At 45.4% G+C, this 12,247-nt stretch overlaps 1 protein-coding gene and 1 long non-coding RNA gene across 2 annotated transcripts in view; one reads left to right on the forward strand and one right to left on the reverse strand.

The window, feature by feature from the left end:
• Positions 1-12,247, reverse strand: part of LOC307183182 — an 82,602-nt gene that overhangs the window by 17,412 nt on the left and 52,943 nt on the right. The window contains exons 3-4 of the long non-coding RNA XR_013827401.1: positions 7,533-7,661; positions 7,265-7,402 (exon numbers count right to left, since the gene is read on the reverse strand). This is a non-coding gene — a long non-coding RNA (uncharacterized lncRNA). The remainder of the gene's footprint in view (positions 1-7,264; positions 7,403-7,532; positions 7,662-12,247) is intronic.
• AFAP1L1 (actin filament associated protein 1 like 1) overlaps positions 1-12,247 on the forward strand; it is a gene marked incomplete at its 5' end in the record, with an annotated part of 73,385 nt that overhangs the window by 10,027 nt on the left and 51,111 nt on the right.

Genomic DNA, 12,247 nt, shown 5'->3' on the forward strand with positions numbered 1-12,247 from the left:
CAGGCTGCAGAGGGGGCAGAATGTGGCACCACATTGCAGTCATTCCAGCTCTGGGGAATTTACCGACAGCACGTCCCACAGGAGGCAAGCTCAGAGGCTTTTTATAGCCCTCTAAGAACCTAGGAGAAAACTGATATCCTGAGAGGGAGAAGTGGGGCACATGTCTTTTCCAGGCACCATTCCCTCAACCATGTAATCTCAGATGCCCACAATCCAAATCAGGGTAAGGGTCATGGCTAAGTGAGCAGTGTGGAGTGGTGGAAGCATGCTTGCTGTCCGGGGGACGGGGGTTCCAACCAAATCCAGTTCCTTGAATCCCCTCCTTGGGCTTCAATTTCTTCACCTGTCAGGCTGAAGTATTTATTATAGCCCAGGTATCAGCACACCTCAGCTGGTAGACCAAATCCAGTCCACCACGTCTTTTTTAAATAAAGTTTTATTGGCATACAGCCATGGGCATTCATTATGTATTGTCTATGGCTGCTTTCTTGCTATTGAGTGCAACAGAGGCCCCGCCCACATGTGGCCTGAAAAGCCTAAAGTAGCTACTATCTGGTCCTTTACACAAAAAGCTTGCCAACCCCTTGATTAAACTGCAGTGAGTCTGGGAGTGTCTGTGGTGAGAAGGATTCTGAGGGTGTGTCCAGGCTGAGAAATGAAGCACTGCCCTTAGATCATACAAGAGTATATATTCAAGACTAATGTTGGAAAGACCCCAGAATGCCATTTACCAGTGTTTTTCAAACTACTTTTTGCAAACAAAATCTTAAGCAAAGACTTGCTCTGGGGGAAGTGGGAATGAAAATACTGAGTACAGTCCATTCCATCTTCCTACTCCCAAGGCAGCCCCTAAAGAAGCCTCCCAGATCCCAAAGCTCCATCTGAAGAACATTTGAAAACCACCTATCTAACCTTATGCCTCTCACTTTACAACTGGGAAAACTGAGGCTCAAGCGGCAGTGTTTTGCCTAAGATCACATGATGGACTCCTAGTCAGCTTTCCCCAGAACCACTAACATGGTCATGAGGTGTCAGCAGAGCATGGACATAGATCTGCTGGGGAGAAAACCTGTCTACTGGCCTTGGGGGCCTCAGGGCTGCCATTGGTGTATGATTGGTCTGCCATGCCCTTGTTGACCCAGCAACCCCTAGGGGTTCAGGGCTGGGACATGGCTGACACCTGCCCATGCTTCACAGTGATTTAGTCAAGGCTTGGAGCCTTCTTTTTGAGACCACCAGAATCAAAAGAAAAAAATCAAAATTGAATTGGATCATATTTTAAAAAATATTTCATTGATACCAAGACATATTTTTTAAATCAGAACGTATCTTAAATTTGATATATTAATTTGTTCATTTTTCTGATTTTTTTTTCAAAAAGCTATTATTTAGCAGATAAAATATCTTTAAATCAGTGAAATCTTAGAACGGAGAAATTATGATAATTTATACTAGGCTTTCTTTTGAAGATGGAATCAGATTTATTCATTTGTAGAATAAATATTTATTCTTCCTGCCCATTCTTGTTGAAGGGTTTGCAAAGAGCAGATCCAGCTGATATGAAACCAAGGGGGATTTTATTTTAGCTTTACTTGAACCAAGAAGAAAAATGATCTAGGAGTGTGCTGGGAAGCTGGAGGGACCAATCGCATTTCCTCACCTCCAGCCAGCAATCAGCTGTAGCTCTAAGGAGTAACAGAGGGGAAGCGTAGGGTCCCTGCACCTCCAAATCTCCTAGTGAGGCAGAGAAACTAAGACTGTCACCAATTCCTGTGACATGAGGTCATATCTGGCCAGTGTCCATCAAACAGAATAAATAAAGGCCCAGAAGACTCAAGGGACACTTTCTAGCCAGGAACCTCAGAAACACTGGGGGAACAGCATTCCAGGTGGAGAAAATGGCAGAGTAGAAAGAAGAGAGGCACAGAAGCCATGCTCAGGGCACAAAATGGTCAGCATGCTTACAGCCCAGAGAAGCAGGTAGAGGTAAAATGGAGCCTCAAGTAGGGCCTTATCATCCAGGTCCATAACTGAGAGTGTGATTGGTAACTAATAATAGAGGCAGCATGATGTGGGAGCTGAGTGCACTGGCTGCAGTGTCAGGTTGCCAGGGTTTGAATCCCAGCTCTACTTCTTCCACTTAATCCCAAGTCTCAGTTTCTTCAACTAAAAATGGAGATAACAATCTCCTGTCTACTATGGGGAATAATTGGATTTGTGCAAGAAAAGCACTCAGCATGCAGGAAGCATACAATTAAAAAAAAAAGTTAATGCTTAAACTACAGGTCTACAAATGATCGCCTTTCTTAAAAAATCAGAATGGATTCCAAGTTCTCTCTCTGATGCTTTCCCTTTCACTTCTTGCCTGCCCATCCTGGGAAGGGATGGAATTACAGAGGGAATGATGATAAACCACAGTGAGTACAGGGAGCATGTGAAGATCTTTCATCATCTGAGTCACAAAGGAAACTGGTGTCTGGGCCCTGGGGAGCTATTGACAAGGTACAAGCAGGAGGGGGTTATGCTGTGTTGCCATTTGGGGGCAATGAAAGCTCACATCAGAGTAGAAAGGGACAGATTGAAGAGAAGAGACCAGTTAGGAACTACAGCAAATACTGCAGGTGAGCAGCAAATTGTGTAAGATTAACTCACCTTCAAGTTTAAGTTAAGAACAGGGAAACATAAAACTTCACACTCTGTCCATTTTCAAATAGAGTTAAGTGTATAGAATTGTTGATCTAATGGGAGAGCAAAGGAGACATCTGTCTGGGGTTCTTTAAGACTCAAGACATTCTTTCCCAGGACCTTCAACCATCATTTTCTTGATCCCACCCCCAGCCCTAGAGGCAGGAATCACCCTAGGCATCTCCCAAAGCCTGCCCGGGGTGGCTGGGCTCTCTGTGGGCTGCATTCACAGGGACCTGGCCCAGAACATAATCCAAGGTTACCACTGGAAGGCTTTTGCAGGCAAGGCGAAGGAAGGAAGAGAGGGAAGAGGGTGGACCTTCCACCTGGGCAGCAGTCAGGGTGGCCATTCTGAGCCTAACATTTAGCCTCCCATCTAGAATGTCTAGACTAACCTCTGGGTAATGCCTGAATCCCCTGTGATTACTAGCAACAGCAACAACATTAATAGTAATAACCAACCTTTGCAAAAGGTTTCATATGTGCTTGGCACAGAGCTTAACACTTTTCATACATTATCTCCCTTTCTGCTCACCACAACCTCTGACATGACTGCTCTCCTTACCTCTGCTTCACAGATGAGAAAACTGACGTCACCTGCCTCGGGTCGCTGGGCTAGGGAGGACAAATCCCAGGTGTGATTCTGCATGTTTCTCACCCCAGTCACCCAGTGTCACAGTTACCCACTGACTAACACACCCCCACATTCCTGCCAAGGCACCGTCCACCTGGGCTCAGCCCACCTGGCTCTCTTCTTAGTTCAGAATTCTGGAGAGTTCCTATATACAGTGAACCTAATAATATGGTCTTAAGCGGCCACCGCTGTTCCAGGACCGCCCTCCAGAGCCCCAGAGAACAAGTCTGCCCCACCTTCCCTCTTCCCCCATCCCCATGAGCCCTTCTGCTCTTGGAGATGGTTGTCATAGACAGGATTAATAGCCCCCTCCTTCATCTGTGGTTGTTCCTCTGAATTCAGGCTGTTAGTTAATCCCTCTGCAGTGCACCTGCTGTGTGCCCATTACGGTACTGGGCACTGGGCAGCGGTGGCAGATATTAAATCAGGCATCATCTCTAGTCTCACTGTTCACACTTTAATGGAGGAAGATGAACAAATTGTCTGCTCTGGAGGCTATAACAGGGTGACCTTACCTGTGCAGGAAGGCAGGACGGGCCTCCTGGAGGAAGTGGCCTCTAAACCAATTGTCAAAACATAAGTGGGCACTCTCGGGGGAGTAGGGGAGATTTTAAATAATAACAATAGTCAATTCTGTATGTGTCAGGAACTGTTCTAAACAGTCCATATAACACCTCACTGGATCTTCATGGCAGCCCTGTAAGGTGTAGGTATTGTTATTATCCCCATTATGCAGATGAGGTGACACAGAGAAGTGAAGTAATTTGCCCAGGGACACACAGCTAATAGGGGATAGTGGTTGGAGAACAAGCCATGCAGAGGAAACACCACAAGCAAAGAGTAATGGGGTAGGGCCTCAGATATTGAAAACAGGTAAGAAATAGTAAAAAAAAAAAAAAAAAAAAAAAGTAATATTTTTTTAAACTCCATTGAACAGAACAAAGATAAATACATACTCCGTTCCCATTAGTGCAGCCTGAGGCCTCTACTGACGATTTTCTGATTCTTGAATCACACTAAGACTTCTGTGGGCTGATTGTCAACCTAATCCTTGCCTTTCTGAATAGGGATGCTGTTCAGTCTCATCTCTTGAATCCTACACAGGTTATTTTTGTTTGACTGGTGTGGAGGGGAGCAGATGGCACATAGATCATTAATCACAATGTACTGATTTACAAAACTTCAGTTTACAGAGTGCTGTCACTTTTCACAGACATTGTAAGATTTGAGTCTCACAACAGGCCTGAGAGGTAGATAAGGCAGTTACCATCACCCCACTTCAATGTTGAGGAAATTGAGGCTCAGAGGCATGAGGCAACTTGCCCAAGGCCACACAGCCAGTAAGTGTGGAGCTGGACCTTGAGCCCAGGGCTTTTGGCTCTAGTTCCTGTGCTTTCTCCTCTACACCAAAACACAGCATACAGTGGGGGCCAGAAAGATGCAAACCTGGCACCTATGACCTCCAGCAAGTTCTTTAGACTCTCTAGGGCTCAGAGTTTCTTGTCAGTAAAACTGTGATAAGAGGAGCTCCTACCACGTGGGGTTGTTGCAAAGATTAAATGACGTAATAGGCACAGAGTGTTAGTCATGGAGAATCTTCCCGCAGTGGAATATCATATAGCACAATGAATGAACACAGTGACAGGCAATGCTATGGATAAACCTTAGCAGTATCATGGTAAAGAAAAAAGTCACAAAAGATTACCTACAGCATTATGCCCTTTTAATAAAGTTTAAAGCAACTAAAATTTTGTATGGGTATATCTAGTTGCAATCTACAAGGGAAAGCAAGGATGTGTTGAATACAGCATTCAGGATGGCAGTTAGGTTGGAGGGGGAAGCAGAAGCATGGGATCATAGTTAGATGTATGATATCATCTGGATTCAGGCTTTTGCTTTGCATGGTAGATTTGTGGGTACTTACTACATTAGCAAAAATAACTGATTACATAAATAAATAACTAAATAAAAGTGGAGCATGCATGGACCAATGATGAGTGTCTCATGAAGCAAGGATTAGGATTAACCCAAGTTTTGTCCACATGAAGTCCTAATTTATAAAAAGAAATAAAAGTGGTAGGCCCAGAGCCCAGATTGTAAGAAGTGTTCAATAAATGTTCACTGCCATCCTTGGATATCTTTATTATTATGTGCATTATTCGCAAACCCCTAGCCAGACATCTTCAATGTCTGTCCCAGGCTATTGGTGAGATGGGTCCTCAAACTCAAACTTCTCAGAAGCAGAAAGCCCAGCCCCATCTAGGCTTCAGACCAGGCACCCATTCTAGGAATGGGCACCAGTGGAGAATGGTTGTGAGGGACTCACTGCTGGTTCCATCAAGCTTTGGAGGTAGGGAACCTCTGTTAGAAGAAGGCGGCAAGAAGGAATTATGATGCAGCAACTGGACGTTTAGGCCTTAGACTTAGGTCTAGGTTTGAATCTTGGTTCTGCTTGCCATGTGCCTTTAGACAAACAACTGTGCCTCTCTGAGCCTCATTTGGTTCATGTGTAAAACAGAGGGTGAAGAACAGCAACTACCTCACAGGGCCATTATGAGAATTAAATGAAGCAGTCCATGCAAAATGCTTAGCATAACATCTGGAACATCACTTAAGAGCTCAAAAACACGACCTGCCTTTATCGTTGGGTATCCCAGGCCACTCCTTTTAGTAAAGGAGATGATAGGGACTGCCGCAAATGGAAACAGCTGCCATCTTGTGTGTGAGGCCTGAGCATGTGTGTCACAGTTTTCCACTTCCTCCTGGAACCATTTCCTTTGTGAGCTAAACAGGGAGGAATCTGCACACAAAGGAACAATTCTGGGAGAGCCCAGTCCCACAGCCAAAAGTTATTTCCTCGGAAGTCGGTGGCTTGCCCCACCCCCTCCTGTCTGGAAATGTCTTGATGAGAGGGAGCTACCGCTTCCCTGGCCGCCCAGGGCTGAGAAACAAGGTGTCCAGAACGAGAGGTGTCCTGGTGGATGACAAGACCTGGGCAGAGCTGCTGCTCAAAAGGCCATTAAGATGCAGGGTGTTTCCCTGAGCCTGTCACCCTGGCCTGACTCCCAGGAAGTGAGTCACCCCAAAACATCCCCACAACCTGCTTCCCCACTGACCTGCAACCTCCCTGACCTCTTGCCTCCCTGTCTTCCTGAAACGAGTACATCAGAGAATTGTGCTACAGAGGAACGTGTCCATCCCCAGTAAAAATCCCTACGGTTTACAAACTCTTACCCCACCATTCCCCGTTTCCCCTCCCACAAACCTGCACGTGGGGATTCTAAATCCCTTCTTAACAGAAGAGGAAAATGATGCTCAGAGGGGCTGACTTACCCCAGATTCCACACTAGCAAGTAGGAGGAGTCAGAACCCAAACCAGATACTCTCCTACCAAATCCCAAATCTTCCACTCTTCTTTACCACTTCCCTCAGGATTTGGGTTTCTCTCCCAGGGAGTCAAACTGTACTATTTTCTTCAGCATGAAGGATATTCAGTTTCCTGCATAAGCTGTAATTAACACACACAAAAGCCTTTCAAGGTGACCTCGCCACCCCCTCTGCCTCCCTCACACAGGAGCTATATTTAACTCCTGGAAAGCAGTCAGCACAAGGCAGTGGCTTTGCAGCTGGGTTTCTTTGCTGCTCCTTTTTCATTCTTTTCCAGCCCACATGAACCATGGTCTTCCCTGTATGCTCGGGACAACAGGAAGTGTTTGTTTTAGTGATCAACAATGCTAGTCCAACCAGTGAGGTCCCCTCCAACGTCCTGCCCACTGTTTGGCCTTCATTTGGACTCAGAGAAGTGCTTGTAAATTCAGAGGAAGGAAGTGAAATATCTCCATGGCCCCAGATGGGTAGATCTGCAGTAACTTGGAAGAGACTGTGGGCAGGGGAAGGAGAGATTTCTGTACCCACGAAGTGAAGGGGCAATTCCACCAGCCTCACCTGTGTGACTGGGGGCCTCTCTGCAGAGTTAACTCAGGGCTTAACATAGATGGAAGCAGCATCCTGAAGGAGCACTGGGAGAGGCATCTCTAAGTAGCCTCAGTAGTCTTCCCATTCTGCACTCCTCAGTTCCCACACCTGTAAGAATTATGGATTTCATTAATAATTAAATTATGTAAATAACACATGTAAATCTCTTAAAGCAAGGTATGACATATAATAGTAAAGGAAGAGTAATGCAAATACCTAATATTTATTCAGTACTTACTATGTGCCAGACACTGTTTAAGGCACATTCTCACGTACTAGGGCCCATTCCCACTGCTGAGGTAGATATGCCCGTAGGTCACCAACGATGTGCATCGGGTGGTTATATACGTGTCCCAAAGGTGCACACCTAGAAAATGGGGAACAAGACTTGAACTCAAGTAGTTCATATATTAATGTTAATTATTATCATTTATTTGTTAGGGTTAAAATCCACCAATTACAAAATACCCATCAGTAAACCAACTGGCAGCCATATTCACACAAGGGATACAAGTTCAACCAAATAGGGTTTGAGGAGCTTAGCCACGTGAGAAATTGGGCTTCTGCTCCCTTTTGTGCCCTGGGGCTTTTTGTTACCTGTGGGTTTTTTTGGTTTTTTTCGAGCATCTTCTTACTATCCTGAGTCACTATGAGGACAGACATGGTTTTAAAATCACATTAACTAGCTGTTAGACTTTATCAAGTCTTCGGAAAACTTTGCTTCAAGAATTCACTCATTCCACAAATACTTAAGCACTTATTCTGTGTCAGCCACCAGAAAACGCTGGCACTATTCCTACCCTCAAGGAGTTAAGGCTCAAGTGACAGAAACTGACGTTAATCAGAGAAATACATACTTAAATACAGCCATCCTTTGGTATCTGCAGGGAACTGGTTCCAGGACTCTCGCAGCTACCAAAATCCTGGGATGCTCAAGTCCCTCACAGTCAGTCCCATGGGTCCTGCATCCATGGGTTTTGCATCCAGGGATCCGGAGGACCAGTGAAAAGTATAACATTTCACCATGATAAGTACCACAGGGAGAGTGATGCTATGTCAACATAAAATAGAGGGAATGTATGTGGTCAAGAGGACAGGGAAGGTTTCCATGAGGAAGTCATGAGTGAGTAGAGGACTGAAGGGGGCCATTACTGGTTAGCAGAAGGGAATTCTGACAGGAAGAGGGAACAGCATATGCAAAGACCTGGGGTTAAGAGGCTGAGGAACATAGCATAAAGCAGCCTGGAGGGAGGTCTGTCTGGAAGGGCCTGCAGGGTTCGAAGCCACAGAAAAGGCTCCTCTTTCCTTCCTTCCTCCTACCCAACTATTGAGACCACACACTGCTTTCCTTTCCAAGGTGAGTTACCGCCCCAGTGCTATAATAGGTCATACCTCATTAATGTGCTAGCTTGTTTAAATAGTATACTAAAAGTCATCTCTAAAATCATTATCAAAAATTTTTTAAGTAATGCACTGGTTCTTTCTCCAGGTAAGGAGCCCTTATGAGATGGAAACTGGGTTATTTTGCGGTTGGGAAATAAGAAAGGAAATTTGAGTGAACCAAAAGGAAAATTGCATATCCTTCATAAAACCATATTCTGACAACTCTTCCTATTTCCATTTTTAAATCATGCTGGTTGCATTTTCTCTGACTTTGATAACAAAGAAGGATGAGTTATCTTTGTCCTAAAGAGGCTTGTCAAGTAGTGAAATGGGGAAAAGAGAAATTGGTTTCCTCCTACTGCTTTGCATTTAATGAAATTGTAACTTGCGGGCTTCCCTGGTGGCGCAGTGGTTGAGAGTCCACCTGCCGATGCAGGGGACACGGGTTCGTGCTCTGGTCCGGGAAGATCCCACATGCCACGGAGCGGCTGGGCCCGTGAGCCATGGCCGATGAGCCTGTGCTCCGCAATGGGAGAGGCCACAACAGTGAGAGGCCCATGTACCGCAAAAAAAAAAAAAAAAAAAAAAAAAAAAAAAAAAATTGTAACTTGCAAGCTGTTTCCAAGAATTTTTGTGAATTCCAGAGACTAAAAGGTGCCCAGGAATGAGATCACAAGTCAAAGTGCCCACAGGCTAGCTTGGTAGGAGCCCAAACAGGGTTTATTATTTTTGTGGTTTGCTGAAGATGAATTATTCACTTGACTTTTGTCATGGAAATTAGACTTATTACTTTTGAGATCTCGCAATAAATCTGACCTTCCCTGCACTAGAACCCATACTGGCTGTGATGAAGGCCTTTTGCTTAAAGGTTTCACTTAGGCGGCACCAGGGATGCGATCCTGAGAACAAGTGGCAGTGCTTTTTGTCTATGGCTTAAATTTCTGCTCTCTACCACCTCATGTTGATTTCACTTAGGTGGGGAGGGTGGGGGAGCAGAGAGAAAACTGATCTTAGTCTTAAGCTGGGTATTCACCAGGAACAATACGCACAGAGTGGTCTAATCTTAGATATATTTTTAAGTAGGTTTCTAATTTTATTTGGCAAACTTTTTTGCATCCCAGAGAACAACTATCACCCCGCTTGGGTTTCTGTCTATCCCAGTTGGTAAAAGAGTGAAGACTTATAAACAGTGATTAGACCATTTCTTCCTGGTTTTTCCTCACTGGAATTCACTGTACCTCCCTAAGGCTCAACTAAACTAAACAAGATCCGTGAAATGTATTCATGGTTCTAAATAAAATCTAGTCATAACAGGCAGCCCTGTCCTGATGCCCTTATCTGCCCGCAGAGAGCAGAGATGACCTGGACCAGGAGCAAAGGTGGGAGGGAGGTGGGGTAGGAATTGGTGAAGGAGATTTTTCCTGACTGGGGACGGCAGGGACAGGATTCTGGGTTGCATTATTGCCCCTCCAACTGAAAGATGCTGTCCCTCCACGTGGCATGGAGGGGGCCCCTGGGATGGGAGCACTCTGAGGAAGAGGGCCCTACCACCTCCAACCACCATAACCACCTGTGCTCAGTGTCAGGCCCAGGGCTGAGAACAGTCCACGTGGTGGGGCTTATAGAGTCCCACAGTGTCCTCTTGCCCCAGGAACCCCCCTCCCTTGTGCCTAGCACCACACCTGAATCTGCTGGGGGATTACATACAAATGAAGGGAACACGGTTGAGTGCGCTGAGCACCATATGTATCTTTTTATTTCATCTCTCCAGTGACCATGTGCAGCAGCTACTGTTTTACCCCCACTGTTTACAGATGAAGAACTGGACGCTAAGGAAAGTTAAGATATTTCCCCACAGCGGAAAATGGCAGAGCTGGGAGGGGGACCCGGATTGTGCACAGCCTGTGCTCTCAGCCACTCTTCTGTGACTTATCTAAGCATCAAGCCTAGGGTAAATTTAACACTAGATACTCATTTTCAATTAGTTGCGTGACCGTCGCTAAGTCAAATAACCTCTAGAACCCTCACTTTCCACATCTTTAAAATTAGAGGATTGGACTAGGTCATCAAAATACTGTGTTCAACGAATAGATGCTTGTTGGGCATCTACTATGATTGAAACACAGATTAAGACGTGCCCTCGTAAAGTCTGTTACAACAACTATAGCAAATCTGTCGCTAAATACTATCTGGTCAATACTCCGGAGTTTGCATAGGTCTGGGGAATATTAGGAAGCAGCAACAAGAATAATACGGCCTCGTTGATGAGTGCTTGCTCCAGGCACAGCACCAAACAGAGTACTTTACAAGCATGACCTTACCTAGTTCTCCCAGCCTAGGAGATTGGGATCCTATTCTCACTTTACAGATGAGAAAACCATGGCTCAGACTTCTCTAATGTGCCCATCTTTGTTTAGCTCGGAAATGGCAGCACAAGAGTTCCAATTCACAGAGGTCTCACCCCAAAGCCCTAATCACTGTGCTCTTCTAAGCAAGACTCCACGTTCCAGCTAGTTGCAATCTTCTGTAGGGGCTCTTATTCCCACCTTGACTCTCAGTTATTTCAGAAGGGGATAGCTAATGATAATTTTTTAAGGAATGAGGGAGGTCTTCCCACATTCTTTATGTTCACAGACATGCCCTCTAGTATGTTTTCTGGTGGAGTATTTTTCACAGGTTGAACCTTGGAATCACCTGGAGGACTCATTAAAATGCAGATTCCTGGATCCCAGTACAGGGCCTACTGAATCAGACTCTCAGATAGGAGGTCCAGGAATCTGCACTTCCAGCAAACCCCCTGGGAGAGGGTATGACCATTTGTCATAAGCATTACATCATTATATGCATATGATTTCTCTCCAAATTAAATTCTTTGGTGGTTTAAATCCCTGTGGTTTGAATTCTCTGGTGTTAAAGACGAAGAAGCCATCAAAGGCACATCTGTATTCACCACACCTGAAAGCTAGCTGGAGAGTTCTGTATTGTCTTTAAAGAGTGGAGCGCTGGCTGGAAGCTTTCTTTTAACCATGATGTATAAGTTTCTCCCTGGGATGACATTCCGCTGGTAAGTCGGGTATAAGCTTTGAGTCAATTGTTTTTCTTCTCTGAGATCTACACACTTAGGGCTCTAAAATTCAATGGGCCCAGTGGAGAAAGGCCCACTGAGCAGGATTTCAGCCCCACAATAAGGGTCTCTAATCTATCCAGTGAGAGGACCTCCAGGTCAGGAGCCCCAGTGAAGTCATGACCCAGCTCAGCAGGCAGGCTTTGAGGGACCACCCGCCTCCTCCCTGTTCCACCTGGCCTCCCCTTCTCTGAGCCCAAGTCCTCTGCTGGAGGATTCAGGCACAGGGGTGCAAGCTTTGAAGTCAGAGAGCCTGGCCTTACAGCTTACTGGCTGGGTGACCTCACTTCTCTAAGCCTCCGTTTCCTCCCGCTTAGAACACAGAGAGACTTGTGTGGTTTGTGAGGATTAAATGAGATAATGTGCATTAACTGCCCAGCACAATGGTAACTGCTCAGCTCAAGGAAGGATTCTTGCCCATTAATGCTACAAGCTGAGCTTTCTCC

The sequence above is a fragment of the Stenella coeruleoalba genome, assembly GCF_951394435.1.
Source record: "Stenella coeruleoalba genome assembly, chromosome: 3".
Taxonomy (NCBI): Eukaryota; Metazoa; Chordata; class Mammalia; order Artiodactyla; family Delphinidae; genus Stenella; species Stenella coeruleoalba.